Consider the following 18,952-nt stretch of genomic DNA (forward strand, 5'->3'; position numbering starts at 1 on the left):
ACTCACCATGTGACCGCAAACTAATGACTCCGCCTTTACGTTTCAGTTTCTCATAAGCAAGGTGATATTTATCTACTAGTCTCATGGAATGTTGTAAAGATAATTAATAAATGTTTGGAAAGTACTTTGAAGGTGAAAGGCCAAATTCACAGTAATGGCTAGGAGGGCATCAAACTGACTTGCTCATTCCTTTTCAGCAAAAACAGTCTATACTTAGAGAAACCATGCAAAAAATGCCAACACAGATTTGTAACTGCTGTCTACTCTCTCCTCTACCTATTTTCACCTAGGATTACTCTCATGGTGTAACCCCAGATGGCAACTAAACACCACGCAGCCACTTGCTAGGGGAAAAAATCAGGAGAAAAAGTAAAACTCGCAGGTTGAGATAAGTAACTAAAATAAATTAAATATAATAATAAGAGTAATAAAATGTAATAATAATAGTAGTAATGAAAAGGAGTCTAACAAAAAGAGAGAGAAATAAAATCCAAGAAAAGACAAGTGATGCACAATGCAATTGCTCATCACCCACAGGCCAATGCCTGGGCAGTGATCTGGCCCTCGGCCAAATCCCCCCATTTCTGTAGGGAGCATGATGTCCTGTGGTATGGAATAGCCCTTTGGCTAGTTCAGGTCAGCTCTCCTGGCCATGCTGCCTCCCAGCTTCTAGTGCACCTCCTGGCTGGCAGAGCACGGGAGACTGGAAAGTCCTTGACTTAGGGTAAGTGCTACCTAGCAGCAACGAAAACATCAGTGTGTTATCAACATTATTCTCATACTAAATCCAAAACACAGCACCGTACCAGCTACTAGGAAGAAAATTAACTCTATGCCAGCTGAAATCAGGACCTTTACACTCTATATTTAGCTAACATTTGATTCAAGCAAATCATATGTGTACAACTATTTATCAGCTAAAGTTAATCATGTGCCCAGCTGATTATCAGATTAGATTCCAAGACTAAATGGTGTGTAGAGGGATGTCTTTTATCATAAATCTACAGAAACATCTGATAAATACTTTTTCAAATATAAATAATAATAGCTGGTAAGTTATAAAAAAGTGACAAATACACTTAGCACTGGTCATCAGCTCTTTGAAGTTGGGACCATTTTTAAGGTATATGTTTGTGCCTTAGCATCAAAGTACACTGTTGATGGTGAGTGTTCATTAGAATTTTAAATTATTGGAATATATTTTTAAAAAAAACCCACATCAAACTATAGGATACATTTATTATTTAATCTAATGTCAAAAGCCTACTACATCTTCAGCAGCTTTGTGTTTATTTGGTCACAATCAGACAGAAGCAGACTGGTATTTTGAGCTGGTAAAATGTTGGTTACTTACTTTCCCTAATGATTCTTCTACTCAAGGCTGAGGTCTTTCAGGAAGGCAAAACAGTCTTAGCTGTTAGGCCATTAGCATCTTGTGGGTACCAGAAGTCAACAGTAATTTCTATCCAACTTAATATACCTGTCCTTTCTTTAAGTCTATTTGAAGTTTTGCATGTCAGGCTTTATATATGCAACTATCTACGAAATCACAACAACTTGTCCTAATTTAGTAATGTTGAATAACAGAAGAAAGCGCAGTTGGGCACGTTCACTAGCCACACCTAAATAAAGTTTGTGCGTAAACTATTAAAACAGATAATTTAATAAACATTTTTAACTATATATTTAGTTTCTTGCCAATTAAAATTTGCTGTGTTTGGTTCAGGTACTGCCACTGACTTAAGTAAATTATCATGATCTAATACAGGAGTAGAAAAGACTGCTATTCACTGTGTATTAGTATATGAAATCCAGTCACGCCATACTAATCAAGTGATAAGTCCACTTCTGCCTCTCCTATACCAAAGCAGTGAGTAAACCATTTTTTTCAGTCTAAGGAGAACAAGAAAACTTGCTGAAAGACCAAAATATTATTAAAGGTTGGCACAAATTAAGCTGCCTTTATGCCCTAATACATTTTTAGTTTTGGGCAACCCAGTGAAAAATAATTGATCTTCTCTACAACGTAGGAAGCTTTATTTGACAAACAAAAAGAAAACTGGGTTGTCCAGCCCATTTTCAAATGGGAAGACACATAATTTATGTAAAAGACAGAAAGTAGTAATTATTTAGCAAACAAAGTAACAGCTAGTTTAAAAACAAACATGGGCTCTGTCTCCAAACCATAGCATACAACGACTCGATTTCAAGAACACCACATATAACACCACTTGAGAAGCTGCAAAAAGTGACATTACATCTAAATATTCACATCTGAATAGGAAAGAAAAACAACAATATTTTTGTGGTTTGAGTGGCTTAACTGAAAATTGGATGGAACCACTGATAATTCACTGCTTGCTTTCTCCCTACTGATACCAAAAGGAAATGATATAGCAGCTTGTTAATCAGTAATCTTGGGCTTTGTCACTGATGCAGGGTGCACCTATACTGCAGCCTCTAACACCGGCCTAGTTCTGGCAGCACTGAGTGGAGCAGAAGCTGCACAGTCTGTCTAGGAAGTGGGGTACATGCTCAGACAGTTAGTCCATGTCAAGCTTTACGCTGCATACCTACTGGTACTTGATACTGAACTAATACCACACATGCTACTAACTCCAGGAAAAACATTAACAGCATGTCACATTTTCCTTTATGCTTCATCCACAGCTTGATAGCTGTAGAGTGACAGTCCACTGGTCAGAGCCTATTTTTGGTTCTATCACCGGTTGTTTGTGTATTCTTAAACAAGTGCATATTTTATCTCAGTTCTCTGTGCTATAAAAAGAGAGATATTTTAAAGTCTTTTAAAATTTGTGGATGAATGGTGTCCTGAACAGTAATTTCAGAATGCTGTCCTATGCAGTCATGTCTAGTTTTTAATCCTTCAATTTCCTCATCTATAGAATGAGGATTACTTGTGTTACAATTAATGGGTCAATAAGAGGTTAAATTCATGAATGTCGGTCAAGTATTCTGAAAACCTGAAAACGGAAGCAGCATTCAATGAATATTATTACTAGTTTCACCACATGCATATTACGTAAAGCTTAACTCTACTGAGAGGCCGAGGAGCAGGAGGCAGGGAACAGTGATGTTATTGTGTTCAGAGTGATATTAGAACAATGACCATTATAAGTTGATGATACTTTATCAACTGAACAGAACAATGGCCAAGGCTTAGCACCCAGTACTCTATTAGTTGTGACATTATCAATCAGAGAGATCATAAAAATGAAGTCAGTTCTCTGGGCTAATTGTGTTTGGCTATTTGTTGAGAATTGTTTGTACAGGAAAAAATGTGTAGTTATGTTTACAGATCTACCATACTAAAAAAATTAGAAATTCAAAAGGGCTAAAACTCAGCTGAGCTCGACCCCCAGTCAGGTAGGTTTAATTCTGACAGGATGCTGTGCACTTTTAAAAATCCCAGTGGAAAGCGTGCAGTTTGCAGCATTCACGTGTCATGATTTGTTCTTTGGGAGGAAAAGTCACACTATTAACACCTAAAACATACGTTTACACACTGTCCACAGTACTGGGTGATCCTCAGGGAACAAAGGAGCAGGACAATGCCAAGTATTGGGGCTACCACTATGTTTTTCCTCACCTCCTTACTAGAGATAGATATATATTATGCTAGATGTTTATGTGATTCAATCACCATTTTATATATATATATATATATATAAAAATATAGCTAACAGCACTGGACTTGTCACACTGAAAACTATTGACCAGCTAATACCCAGTGTGTCTATCTAACCTTACTATAGTTTTCCCAAGGAAAGAAGATCCTTACGTAGACAGTGAAGAGGTGCTAAAGTTCAGACAGACATCACCTTACTTGAAGGTCTTCAGAGCCTTCTCACTACTGCAAACTCCCAAGGTGTTTGCCATGTGCTTTCTGATGTGCAACAGCTTTATGGTGACCCATGTGCACAAGAATTATGGGGTAAAGTACAGCTGTTACAGATGTGACTATGGAGCAGTACAGTGAAGAATGTAGCTGGAGGAGCAAAGAATGCCTATCTGTTGAGTGGAGGGGACAAGAGGGGAAGTAGAATTAATAAAAGTAAAATCTGAAATGCAAGATGTGATTCATTTATTTTAGAAGATAGAAAAAGAACAGATGGAGTAAAAGGATGAAAATGGCTTGACTAGCCAGGTCAAAAAGTTTATTCTAACAGAGTGATAAAAGCATGAAAGGTAGGAAACAGGTTAATTGATCACATACAGTACTATTACCAGCATGAAAGAGGTAAGGAAATTAACTTCAGTAGTTAAGCATACAAAAGAATAAGACTTTCTGCAAATGTAATGAATATGGTACACACTGTGCTTGTCCTGTTCTCTCTCCAGTATAACTTCATGGAAGTTAAACAGAAATTCCATTGCAGCCTTGGGAAAAACTGGTCAGTACAGTCCTTTTACTGGAGTCTGGGGCAGAGAGTGGGCATGGGAAATGGGTTTTAGGTAGCATTCTACACAGATGAAGGTCATCTAATGGAAGCAGGAGATGTGAGAAACCTCACTGGAAAGAAGGGCAATTGATTAAAGGAAGATGTGGCAATTAAACAGCAGACCAGATTGTGGCAGGTTTTATGGGCCTTGGGAGATGCTAGACACCTTCAACCTTTTTTTGATCTCAAAGATTTGAATAATAGGACTTCAGGTTGGAAAGGACCTCAGAAGGTCTCCTGTCTAATCTGCTCCAAACAAGGTCAGATATGAGATCAGGTTACTCAAAGCTTTATCTAGTCTGGTCTTGAAAACCTCCAAGGTTGGAGACTGCAAAACCTCCCTGGGCAACCTGTTCCACTGCTTCACTGTCCTCATCTGCATCTTCTCTTATCTCATCTGAGAAATTAATTCATGCTTCTAGTTGCCAAATATCCCCTAGATCAGCTCCTGCTTCACCCTCATTGATATTGGCACTCTGGAATTGCTTTTATTCTGCTAAGGAGGCATAACTAGTTGAATTTATTTTTTTTTTTTACAGAGTTCATACAGTACGAGCTGTGGCAATGCAACAAGAATACAATACAAGGGAGATGATGCTGCGCCTTAAACTTAAAAAAACCCACCTTTGTTCAGGGGATTGTAAAGCATTAGCAGAGCGCATTGCCATGTTATGGACAGTCTCACAGCTGGTATCTTTAAGTTCTGTAGGCTAAAAGGCTCTAGTGTAGCGATATTAGGAGCTGCCACCTGACTTCAGTAAAAGCTGAAAACATTCTCACTGTCATCAGAACAAGGATTTCAGTCCCCAGGGATGTTTTATGAAAGAAGAGAAGCAGCTGTGCAAGCATTCCTGCCAAAATAATCAACAAAACAGTAACTAAGAGTAACTGGATTAAGTAGCTGTATATTTTGCACCCTGAGAACTGGAGGGAGTCAAAGTGAGAGCAACAGCTGTGGAAGAAGTAGTTAGGGAAATAGAAAAGGACAGCAAGATACTCTATGATACAGATTTTTGTTCGTTCTGAGGTATGCACGAGTCTTCTGAGACAGGGGCCAGTATGCTTATCACCTCAGAGAATGAAAAATCAGCAACATCATTTGTGCCCCAGACAAAGCAATGATAAATGTTCTTCCCACACCTATGCACAGAGGTGTGGCACCCTGGTCTTTCATCAAATCTCTATATGCAGGAAAACAGCTTGCTAGATAAAGCTACCGCATAGTAGGAGAGTCTTTCATAATGCACACTCTAAACCTGGTTGGGTTACCCAGGAAATTTCCTCCAATTAACGATCCTTCCTGTTTGAAGGTGGCTTTTTGGGTAAATCTGTAGAGACTGCACTGTGTTCAAGGGCAGAATATTGGCCCAATTACAAAACACTCCTTCCTCAAACAAAATACAAAATTTTCAGTCAGGATGTTGCAGCTGTTCCACCACCATGCACAGTGTTACTACGCAATAATTTAGGCCAGGAAACAGAGATTACTTCATATTAATGCAGAGCTGGTGATGATTTTTGAAAATTCTCAAAGGTAAAGTTTTATTTCACAATAAAACGCTAAGTAAATAAATACATGAAGCAATGGCACCAAAGTCAAGCAGGAAGCCTGGTTAATAACTTTCAGATATGAAGGACTAGAAGTACAGTCTAACTTAAAATGACAGTAACACATGGAAAAAATAAAAATATCCTCAGCCTATTTACCTCAACTGCTGAGTTTACCAAAAATATTTAGCCTGCTATCCGATCATGCAGAAGCTGCTCCACAGGCAGTAAGAGCTACTTGATCTAAGCATGCACTAGACTCTGTTTGATGAGAAGCAAATTATTAAGAATTAAATAATGAAATGCTGCTGAATCATTTTTCTAAGCATGAGGTCAGTACTATTTGAAAACAACTGCCATCTGGTCTGCTAGTCAGAAATTGACAGACATATAATAAACCCCTGCAAAAAGACCTACCATCTACAGTTGTATTATAGAGTTGTACTTTTAAAGATGAGCTAGTTAGAAAACCATTGAAAATTAGTAATATTAATGCCTAAGCAGAATTCCCTTCTGTTGTATCTCTCAGTAAAAATGGTAGCTAATGCTTCAGTGGAAAAACAAAACAAAAACCATTCTAATGTTAAAATGAAAATGCAAAGAACTGCAGTGAATCCAGCTGGTTTTAATTAATCATGCTAATTATTAAATTAAAGATGATAACCAAAGGCTGGCATTGCCAAGTGCCTATCTTCACATAAAAGACGACAACTTTGCTGGCATTTGTGAAACTATTTTATTATTTAACAGGTAGCAGTAATTAGGTATAGCACAAGATACTGTGCCATTTAGTTGTTGTTGTTGACTTCTTAAAAGGAACATTTGATACTGAAGCTTAAGAGCTATTGCATTCATCTAAGTGTCTGACATTCTGGCCTTGCTCTGACCAACAGCCCGTACTACAGATTTCAGTAGATGTGCAAGTCACTGTTGCATTTGCACACTAGTGTAGAAGGAGACTTAAGGGCTTAAACCAATTCCTTTCTGACACCTGCTTATATGCTGAAGCATGACATTTGGTTCTCCTTTTCTACTGTACCCTTGACAAAAAATATGATTATTTTATATATAAATATGATGCAAAATATCATTAATGCTCACAAAATTAGTCTATTAAAAAAAACCCAACAAATCAGTATTTTAAACTAGAAATTTCTGTGGCATTACATTTCACCCACCGTGTTCAAAATCAGTATTTCCAGTTCTAAATATATTACAACCCCACTTCACATCGGTGCTTTTTATGTCATAAAATTGATTTTAAAAGAGGTAACAATCCCTACTACTTGGATGTCTCATTCAACCATTTTTCCAGTTCTAACTGATATGATTGTAAATAAAGTCTCCCACATGTCAACCATATAGTACTGGTGAAGTGTTAGATCAGAAAGATAATTAATGTCAACACTGTTAGCAATCATCTTGCCAATATCTAGCAAGTATTTCCTCACTGCTGTTCTGTGTGGGGCCGGATATGTAGGCAGCATAGATGGCGCAACCTGTCAGTAGAAGCCCTGCTGGGAAGAGGCTGAATACTACAAACCTTCTCCTCCCTTGATCCCCAAAATCACTTCCCTATCTACATATTAGAAGAGAAAATCTTTACCATCAGTATCCTCAGCTTTGTCCTCAGCATCAGAATATGAGTCATGCACAACTTTGCAATGGCTAGAAACTGAATTGTCCAGTAACTGGAGTCAAATCTTCAGGTTTCTTCATCAGTTACATGCATGATGCAGCCTTGTCAATCAAAATACCTTCAGTTTTGAAAATCTAAAAGCAGCTTGAATAAGACTGAATATATTATCAAGATAATATATTGAGGTATATATAGAATACTGAATACGTTTATCAAGCAAATACTAAGACATTCTGCATGGTTTTCGAATGGAATAGTGCCTGAAAGAAAATAGTAAACTGCAAGGATCTTAGATGCACACTTCGGTCTGATTCATTACATGTGATGTGGAAACTGCCCCCTTTGCTGTCCCATTTCTACTAGTGTTTTAATTCAACTGAGTTTAGGTTTTAATGACTTCTGTAAACTTGAAAAAATTATTAGTTGAGTTATCCATGATGATTTAAAAATCCTTTTCAAAATAGGATCTTGAATCCTCAGAGATCATAAGCCTAAGAGGAAATGTTTTATCAGCAGGCAAGGCAGATCATAAGTGGAGTAAGAACATCTATTGAGGTATAAAACTATCTTAAATTCTTCCCATTCTCCTTAAGTGTTTTATGCTTTGATGGTTTGTTTGGGGTTTTTTTAAGTGTTTAGAATCACCTAACTTCCTTCTTTAACTTCTAATTAAATACCAACAAAAGTTGGTCCACTAAAAATCCAGACTCTTCTCATAAGTAACTTCTAGATTCTCCACCCTGGGAACAGCTATTCTTGTCACTTAGGGCTTCATCCTGCAACAAATTTATGTTCAAGGATAAGTCTGACCTTGTCACCTATGCAAAGCACCAATTATTCCCATATATTCCACTACCCATACAATATTTTCCAAAGGGCTTACAGTAGTTTTGCTTTTTATACATATCAACAGATTCTGATCAAGTTCAAACTTAATTCTGAAACTAGTATGGGTTTCAACACAAGAATCTGCTGAAACTTAGGGGCACTTTTCTACAGATTCCTAGTGATTTATACCCGGACCCAACCAAAAATTCACAAAAATCCAGACCTATTTAAGTAGGGAAGCTGTTTTACAAACCAAATCAGCATCTGTATTACATCATCATCTCTGCTTTGCTATCTAAAGAGTGTCCTAAACTCTTTTTAGTGTATAATTTTAATACACAGTTCTCAACTTCCAAATTTTTCTCAAAGATGATTCAGCCCTTGCCAATTTTTCCACAAGAATGTTTGGCTTTCACCAACAATTTTTTAAGCTTTTTCGTCTACACTTCCAATATTTTATCTTCGCTTCATTCTCTCCTAGGAATGACGCTAACTTGGAAATTACTTTTTTTTAGAATTTAACTACAAACTCCTTATTTGACACCATACATACATATGAAACAGGATTCTACAATACAAAGAAATGCTACTAACAATAATTAGAATATCTAGGAATATTAGAATATTTAGGATTATTATTATCTAGTACAGTATGGTTATGTACATATATATAAACTTGTGTTTCTGTACTCACACACACACTTGCACACACTTAAATGCATACAAATGTGACATGAAGTTCCATTAAAGCTAATGGAAATCTAACATCAGTGAAACTTTCAAGACTGTGTTGCCTATCCTCCCTACAGAAAGAATGTAGTCACCCAAATAGTTCTTTAGCAGCTAAGTCTTGCTCATCTTGCTTTGTAATCAACATTCAATTCAAATTACCTAGAAGAGGAGGGCAGCAGAATTTGGCTTTGTGGACCACTATTCATTTAAATGCATAAGATGCAGATCACGTGTCCAGGTTCTTTTTATAGTAAGATGATAATGACTTTTATTATAGTTAAAAATACCAAATATGACTGCAAACTAAAAGTAAAACAATTTCCCAATTATTACTCAGAACAAGAAATGCTTTTTATTTCTCAATATCATGTACGAACAAAATTTTCCAAATTTTCAGTCATACAGATAGGTATTTTATACTCCAAGGTATTAACTGGTAGCTCTTTTATTAAAAAAATAAAGGTAGAACATTAAAGGAGGAAGCATACAGTCTGCAGGAGTCTATTCTAGTGCATGATTGAAAACAAGCATGGCAAAATCTCCTGGCAACACTTTGTGTAAATACACAGTAAACAATTAAGTGTAAGTTACATGCATAGTAACTGAATGCTAGTCTACATTTCTTATCCAAAAATATTCTGAGTGGTTCTGTTTACTGTTAAGGAGCTGTTGCACTCATTTCAGTAGCAGACAATCCATGTAAGACTGTATTTATTGGGCTTATTTAACAGAGGATTAAAAGTCAATTAAATACTTCAGATAAAAAGTAAAATAATATTTCTCTGATTTTTAAAAAGATCATGACCTCCTAGTTAATATAATTTTTCATCAGATATCTTAATGTAATTCCTGTGGAAGCTTTTTGTCTAATAAAAGTAAATCTGAGGGTCGCAAGGGCTGGCTATGAGGCCTTTTCAGCAGGTATTTGCCTAGCCTGTCTGTTCCACTTTAATTGTGCTGAACACAGTATAAATTCTTGAACAGTTGTGACAAACTTACCACTTAAACTCTGTTCACCAATAAGCCAGGCATAGCCTGTCACACTGCTGTTCAGGGGCTGGTGTGTGTGGGTTTCTTTCTCACTGAGACAGGTGCCTCAAGAATCCTTGCAGTCCAACTGTCAACACCTTAACCATAATGTCAACATTTAACCATACTCTTTATTCCTAAGGATTGCTTTAAATTTTGAGTTGCCTTTTGAGTTTTGAGCACTGTTTAAAAAGAGGATTTTACCACACTTACAGACTACAAAATGTGAAGTCTGAACACTTCCTCAAGAGGAAGTATACTGTGCAGCCTTGTGCATTCTACAGATTATAATAATAACATATAACATTCTACATATCATCATCATCCAGGGACCAAATTATAATCGTGGCATTGACAAGAACAGTGAGAATGGGGCAGATCAATTTACCACAGTCCCCTATTTAACCTATGTTACGCATGAATTAAAGTGGTCTCCAACACCCATTTTGGGGATAAACTACCACTTATTACTTTCTGCATACTCTAAACACACATTATTACTGCAATATAACTTCTTTTGCAGATTGTTATTGAAAGAAAATGTGTCTTGCTTTTTCTTTTTACCATGCACTTGTGCTAGAAAACTGCAGCTCTCCTACTCTAATAAGTTAAAAGGAGGAAACATTTATTCCTTAAAAATTCCTCCCAAATGCTTAGCTGTCCACCTGTAACAACTGAGAAACAAGTTCCAAAGACATTTTTTTACATACTGCACTTTCTTTCTCTACTCTGCAAAAGTACACACCCAACTCCTCCTTGATCAGCAAACAATTGGAGACAAATCCACCTCATCTTGTTAAAGGCAGCAGTATGATTTCAAAAACCAAAAATTAATTCTGCCACACAGATCACCTTTTTTAGTATAATCATCATTTGAAACAAATGGTTTTTTCTTGTTTATACTTCTTGGCATGTTCTTTCCTGAGCTTCATTTATCAAACACAGATGGAGACAGCCTATAGAGGTAGAAGGACCTTTGATCTGACTCCATGCAGACACATGTTATCTTACGTTCTAACCTACTTTTTTTTCCCCTCAGAGTGCCATGCATCAAAAGTAGCAGAATTTTCATTGTACCAATTTGGTCCTGTAATTCAGATAGGACACTGACATAGTTTTATGACGGAGATAACATTACTATTTTTGGTGCATTACAACAAAGGGCCATATCCATATAACATACACATAGTCCACATTAGAAAAATCTACTACATTGAAGTACATATTTTCAGCTTCCATATCAAGGGCTGAAATTCATTATCTCCCTGATAACAATTATTCAACATTTTGAGGATGGAAATCAGCTGAGAAGGCTAAGAAGATACAGAGTGAAAAACAGTTGCCAGTTTTCCCTTCTTTTAAGAGAACTTTCATCCTCTGGGGCTGGAATAATTTCAGAAATTTATGTTCCTTCATTATAATTCATTGTCATACCTCTTTATTTTGTTCTGGTCTGGAAATAATCAAATGTAGTCACATCTTGCTCATGTTGCTTGCAGTTCTACCAAGAAAGGGTAGCTCCATGGTTTAGTTTCATATGCTACTACTACTAGGCCACTAGATTTTCCTCTGTGTAAATTGACATTATTATCAATTAAGTGACATTATTATCATCTTCAACCTATTGAGACTGTGAGCAAAATTTGGCAAAGATTGTTTATTCTAAATTCAGTATTCTTATTTCTGACTTCCACTACTAAGCAAGGTCACTACTTCTGACTATGTGTGTCAAATTACACTGATACTCTCATATTCTTTTTAAAAGGCTTTAAAAGTTTGCTCTAACAGCATTAACTGATCTTACAATGTGTGTAGGCTGAGAATTTAACTTACAGGTATCTAATATTAGTTTTGGGTTGTTTTTTCTTCCAGACAGCTACCTTACTGTCTTGATTTCAGAAGAGTTAAATACCACTATCTTTCATTAAAGGAATGTTGAAATAGTTATAAAATGATATATTACCTGAATGTTCAACGTTGCAAAACCGTACGATTTATCTAGGCTACCTCTCTCACATATGCTAATATATGTCACTGGCAAAAAGACCTTTTTTAAGCTTTCTATTATCTAAACTACTGTTAAATTCTGAGCCATGGTGAAAGTTTTGCTAAAAATCCACCAGGTAAAATGCCTTTCCCTCCCCTGTGGTTATTCTTGCTCCAAATGATGAACTATCGTGTTAAAAAATCAGTACTGTGAATACTAGGAACTCAGTCAAGATTACTGGATTTCAAGTAACTGTATCAGTTATATTGGATAATGCTAACTATTAACATTCAAAGCCTACCAACATTTACACTGCTGGTTTCTTAGCTTCTAGTGGTTCTGCCTTGGAAGAGAAGGAAACCTTCTGAGGGCTATTATACAATCTAAAAGATGAGGTTCTTACATCTCACAGTAGTTACAGCCCTTTTGTATACTATATATCCTTCTTCCTTAATTGTAACAGCTGTAATTATTCCAAAAATTGTGGTAAACATGGGAAAGAGTATAGGATCAGTGATGGTGTTTCACAGGAGGATAGCTGGGGAAAACAGTTAAATCTCAGGGATGTTTAGACTTTAAATAAGATTACATTCATAGTAATGCATAGTACACAGCAACCTCCAACTAGTGAGTTTTGCCTTTCTTCAGGTTATATGTCAACATGACAAATGGAAGATGCTTTTTTCCTGTGATATTCCAAAATAAATGTTTCATGAGATCTATTCTGTGAGCTTTCCTGTCAGAGCTCACCTAGCTGTGGAATCCTTAGTCTGCTGCCCCATGAGAACTTGAACAGAGTATTTTCTTTCCAACTACTGAGACGAAGTGTCTAGGCTGTCAAGCAAGCATGATGGCTTATAACAGTCAACATAAAAACTTCAATAAAAGAGATACAAATTCACCATTCAGTTCAGTGAATTTTTTTGTATTGAGTATTTTCTGACTGTGACTGCATAAAGCAAAAATAGCCTCATTTTAAATATGGATATAGTAACATAAAACATGGAAATAGTAATGCTCATAGGCAGAACATGTGAAGAAAAGTCAGGACCTCAAAGTTTTGTTCCTCACTCTGCCATCTCACACAGTTTAGATTTCCTCTCTGTATTTATCTATCCCAGTCAGGCATTCTGAGCAATAGGGACCCTTAAAACACTCGGAGCACTATCATACTCATCTTAAAAGGATGGTAAACAAGTATAACCCTCAAGACTGAAAGTTCTAATAAGGTTTCAGTTATTTGGATCCCAAACTCTTTTGCCATGTGTGCAGCCTGATTGGTACCAAAACTTCAAGTAGGGAGGAAAAAAAAAAAAGCTCAAGAGGAATAAGGACAACGGGTAAATGGGAAGTCCTCAGCATAGGCTAAGACACAAAGAATGGAGTATAAAAATAAGTGAAGCCCAACAAACTATCAGATAACATGGTCTCTGGCACATTAAAATTTGAAAACGTAAGTGTCCTTTCAAATAACTCCCTTCTCCAAACCTGGAAAAACTAGTTTCCCTCCTTGGTGTCCAAGTGGCTACATTTGCTAACTAGCAAGCACTAAGTCCAAACATCTGTAACAATGAGTACAAAGTGACAAAAAGCACCCGAGAGCAAAACATTTAATAAATCAACCTAGGTAAGATCCTAATCCAACTGGACGTCTTCGAACAACCTTACCTTCACTCTTGCCTCAGAGAGCCTTGCAAAGGTGTTAGGCCCATTCTCCAGCCTAAAGCAGACTCAGACATGTTCTGGTCTGCCCAAGTTCACACTTAGGCTGGTCCATTTTTTGTCTGTGGGAACATGCTTTATGGGACTGTAACCTATCTCAGCCAAAATGACCACGTCCCTGGTTCTAGGAGACCCATATTAGAGTGACACAAGCAGGCTGCTACTTTTGTACCTTCAGCCCACCCTGCTCAGGCTGGCCTGCTCCTTCAAAGCAATATAATCTCTGTGGTTTATCTTCAAGAAAATATCAGTTGTACACAGTATTAAACACAGTACTTACTGTCAGGGAGGCACTCCCATCAGGAAATAGAAGCAAGCACATAATTATCCCTCTAGCCTTCCCCAGGCTTCCTAGCTCGGCTTGCAAAAGGCAGACTTACTGGGCAGGCTGTCTCTTCACTCAGAATGTATTTGGTGCAGTTCTCTTTTCCTTTTCTCGTTAGGCAGAAGTATTAGCACTGTTCTGATTTTGCATCAGGACACCCCAGTCCAAGGTGATGCAAATGAGGCATAGGTCCATCTGGTGTTCCTCGAGCAGTTCTAAGCCACTCACACTCCTGGTCTTTAGCAGAATCAACAGAAGGGCTTCCACCTTCATACTGCAAAAAACTGTTTGTTGTTGTAAGACAGAGCACTTGATTTTTTAAGACACCTGAACATTCACTGCTCAAAATATATATCTGGAAGTCTGATCCCATATTCAGAGTAGACTGTTAGTACAGTAAACGTGCATTGGTTATTTAAAGCCATGTGAGGGACTGCTGTGCTATGTATGAACTCTCTATAACAAAAGAGAGTTCGCAAACAAGAGACAAATCATTTATCTCTACCTTTCCAAGTCAAACTACCACTCACATGAATGTCTCAACTCTTTTAAACTCTAAGCAAAGAGCACAACAAGGCATTATGCACTAGGGAAGAAAACATTATGAGAATTAAAGGTCAAACTGTGTTCTCAGCTACAGCAACATAAGACCTGGAGAAAGGCCCTTATATTCATTAGAGTTACTTCAGTTTTACACTGAAGAACACAGAGTGGACTTGGAAAAGTCCATTTTCAAACACTCTTTTTAAAATCATCAGACAAAAGACTATGCTGGGAGTATTTTACAAACAAGCTGCTCGGTCCAGCAGTTTTAGAAGCTTTACAGAAAGCAATCAGATGGTAAAAACTAATGATAGACTGATGCTACAAAAGTTCTTAGCTATTTTTACAACATCCTTAAAATCTTCCCTGAGAAAGTGAAGAAATTCTGCTTTTACTTGGAAAATTAAGAATTTTATGCATCTCACCTATGCAGAAATTTTGTGCAAATGTGTTCTCAGATTGCTTTAATAGTGTATCAGAAGTAAATGCTGAAAAAACCCGACTGTACTTCAAGCTCATGAGAGTGCTCAGACTTCTTGTTTTGTTTGCAGTAATAGGACTTTTAAAGTAGAATGATTAGAAGGTTTGCAAGATTCCTTGTGCAATTGATAATCTAGATACTTAACCTAAGGAAACAAGTAATGACTTTATGTAAATAGATTCCAGTACACAGATCGAGATCCTTGATTGTGTAAACTAACCTAACTCCCTTCAAATCCTAATGTCTCAATCAAACTAGCAGAAGAATTACCATAAAGCGAACCCAACTAAATTCAACAATTTGAATTTTCTTAGACTGGTATGAGTTCATAAGTTATTAAAATATAGGTTCAATTGAGAAGTTAATGTAGAGATCAATGTTACACCTCAGAATTTACTCACATGGATTCTGACGTTACAGTGTCTGAATACAAAGTAACCTATGATCAAAACTGAAAATGTTCCAAAAAAGACAAAAAACCGTAAGTCCAAATACCCTCTGACCACACTCTCCCCCTTCTAGAGACCCAATCTACCTGTCTTATATCCTAGGCTCCATTCTTTCTTTGACTATCTCTGGATTCACCGAACAGCCAGCACAGTTTCGGCTTGCTCTCTTGTGGCCAACATTAGAGCTACAATTATCCTGGTACCTTCTTGTTCCAAGGACCTTCACAAGTGTTCTTCTAAAGCATTAACAGGTTTCCTCAGATGACAGTCACTTACAGCTAGTAAGTGACTTGAACCTAGTAAATGACTCAGGTTTGAACCCACAATCAAGTTATTGTGGCTTAACATGTTACCAAGCATCACCTTAGATAGAGAACTGAGTACATGCAGATTTCTAACGCACAGCAGAACATGAGAACTTGGTACTGGTAAGCCCCAAAGGCGTTATCAATGCTGCCCTGTACTTCTCATATCTGTAAAATCATCTGACAAAAATGTCCTGCCAACATCTTGAAAAGAGGTCTTCAGGACTGACAGCAGTATTCAGGAGGACAGCCTAATATTTTCAGAATGCTTTTCACAACAGTTTGTCAGAGCTTGAGCTTGGTTTTTTGAGGATGCTGTTTTAGTAATGTGCTTGCGAACAAGGTGATGGCAACTTCAAATATTTTCTGGCATCAGTAACTGCCACCTGTTTTGTAACAACATTGCTTGTTGGGTAATTTGTGTTATTTTGTATATTTTTAAAGATCCCAGATGCTGAAAAGGTGAAGAAGGCTCTGAAATATTCCTTGATACTTTATTAATATCGTGTCAAGCATTAATAACCTCCCCAACTTAGTTTTATGCTAGTAGTTCAGACCATCTGAGCTGGCACAAGAGAAGTGCGCAGACACAAGCAGATTGACCAGAGATGTATCACCGACCTACCTTGCCCACTTAGCTGTCAGCCGGATCAGCTCCTGAGTCACCTCACCACCTCTCATGAAGAACAGTGCAAGCACATCGCAAACCACAGAACTACGGCAGCCCTGGAATAAGGTTGAACTGAGATGTTGCAACTCTGCATGGGGAAATAAAAGGTGCCGACCTTTTCCTTTGGTGACTTTTAAACACAGCTGTTCTTATTGCAGGTATGGATGTGGGTAATTTCACAAGTAATCGTGTCACAGGAATCCATTCGTTTTAAAAAGGACTTATCAAACACACGTTCTATATCAGTAGGAGAATCAGCAATTCGCGGTAAGACCAGAAGTTGAAAACATTTCACATTCCCTATTATGCCTCAAGACCATTATCATCACTCTTATGAACCAACCAATGAAACGTTCTCTGGAACAGAGTGATGAATTTTTGATTAATAAACATTAACAGTATTTATTACGGAACATGAAAAGGATCATCATACAGAAATTATACTTTGACTACTGAGTTACTTGATCATCAACCTTTGTAACGTATCAACAGCAGATAAAATACAGAGGCAGCAGAGGGTCAGGAGGTACTCCGATTAAACAAGAGTGACAAACTACAAAGCACACCGACCACTAGCACCAAAACTGTTGTACGTGCCCCAGGTATGTATATTCCTTCTAGAATCCAAAGGACAAGCCCCAGAACCTCTCCAACCCCTAGGCAACAGCTCCTCAGCAGCTTCAGTGAATCTGCTTTGGGACAGCCAGGATCACATAAGTACCGGTACGCTGCAGAGAAAGCCGGATCAGGTACCTGCCCTGTCTCGCCACACAGCCCCACAGCAGCTGTGTTGATGTGGAGGCAGAAGGGTGGGGCTGAAGGTGGAAGGAAGAGCAAGATGGACCTTTTATGAAACTGCAACCCAGTTTTTCTTCCTGTTAAAGGCAAATAAGCCTTTGCAAGCTACTGTATTGTTAAATACTCTTATAGCCAAATTGTCTTTCTTCATGCTTCTACTAGAAGCCAAAATCCTTATTCACCCTGCAACACTGCCAAAAATTCCTTCAACATCACAGACACTCCAACCAAGCTCATGGATACCACCAAAACAAGGTGTAATCTTGCTCACAAACTCTTAAGTATTATCAAAGTACATAACATGTATGATTAAGTGAGCCACAAATCACAAAGCAGCAGAAGTCAACACTCCTACCTCACTTATTAAAGTAGCAAATATTTCAAATAATTCATGAAGATTTGCACAATACTTGCAGTGCAGTCAGTAGCACAAGAACTTGTAGGGTTTTCTTAGATTTCTAACCCAGCTGAACCATCAGTAGCAGTCTGTGAGCTTGGAAGGACTCCTGAGTCTTTAGAATAATTACACAACAATATTTAAAAAGAGATGAAGGGATAACACGAGACCAAAGAACAACTGTAATCCTCCTACATCAACCCTCTTGACAAAGTTTTACCCAAACTCCTCACTGGCAGCCACTAACAGCCATTAATCAATATATGATCTATTTTCCATGAAAATCAGACTTCCAACTTCCTGAGATACGCAGTTCGTTCATCAGTTAACTCAGTGGTCAGAACACGTCATTCCTTCCACAATGAAATCAAACTCTATCTTACGATAAATTATATTTTTGTTCCTCATCTGTGCTACTGGAAGACATTTTCATGGAAGACACTTTCATAACTTTTCTGCCACATTAATTGGCTTCTTTTACCATTTCTCAGCCTAAACTTATTATAGCAAATCATCCTAATATTGTTTGTTGGGCTGTTGCCATCCTGCCACTTAAAACAGTTTCTTCCCTGATGTATTTATAAAGACAGGAAGACAGATGCATCACTGCGATATATCTACAGTAGAATGGAAGAGACAGAAACATTACCATCCTGCCAAAGAGGAAAACATATAATCCTAATATCTGTAAATATTATATAATTCATAGCTCCTCTGGAATGCCTTCAAGCAAGCTGCCTGACTCTGGCCCAGGGTCACCAGCACAACCAACAGCTCCAAGGCAAAGCACTACCCTTTTGTTTTCCTTTTTTTTTTTTTTTGGTTTATATTTTCTTTTCCCCTCACACCCTACAAGGCCCAGTTTCCAGCCCTCATTCAGAGCAGCGATCAGGCCTCGGCCCTCCCCACAAGCGGCTGCCGCGGCCGCTACCACGGCGAAGGCGAAGGCGAAGAAGGCGAAGAAGGCGAAGAAGGCGAAGAAGGCGAAGAAGGCGAAGAAGGCGAAGAAGGCGAAGGCGAAGGCGATAGCCCCGCC

The sequence above is a fragment of the Athene noctua genome, chromosome 7 (assembly GCF_965140245.1).
Source record: "Athene noctua chromosome 7, bAthNoc1.hap1.1, whole genome shotgun sequence".
Lineage (NCBI taxonomy): Eukaryota > Metazoa > Chordata > Aves > Strigiformes > Strigidae > Athene > Athene noctua.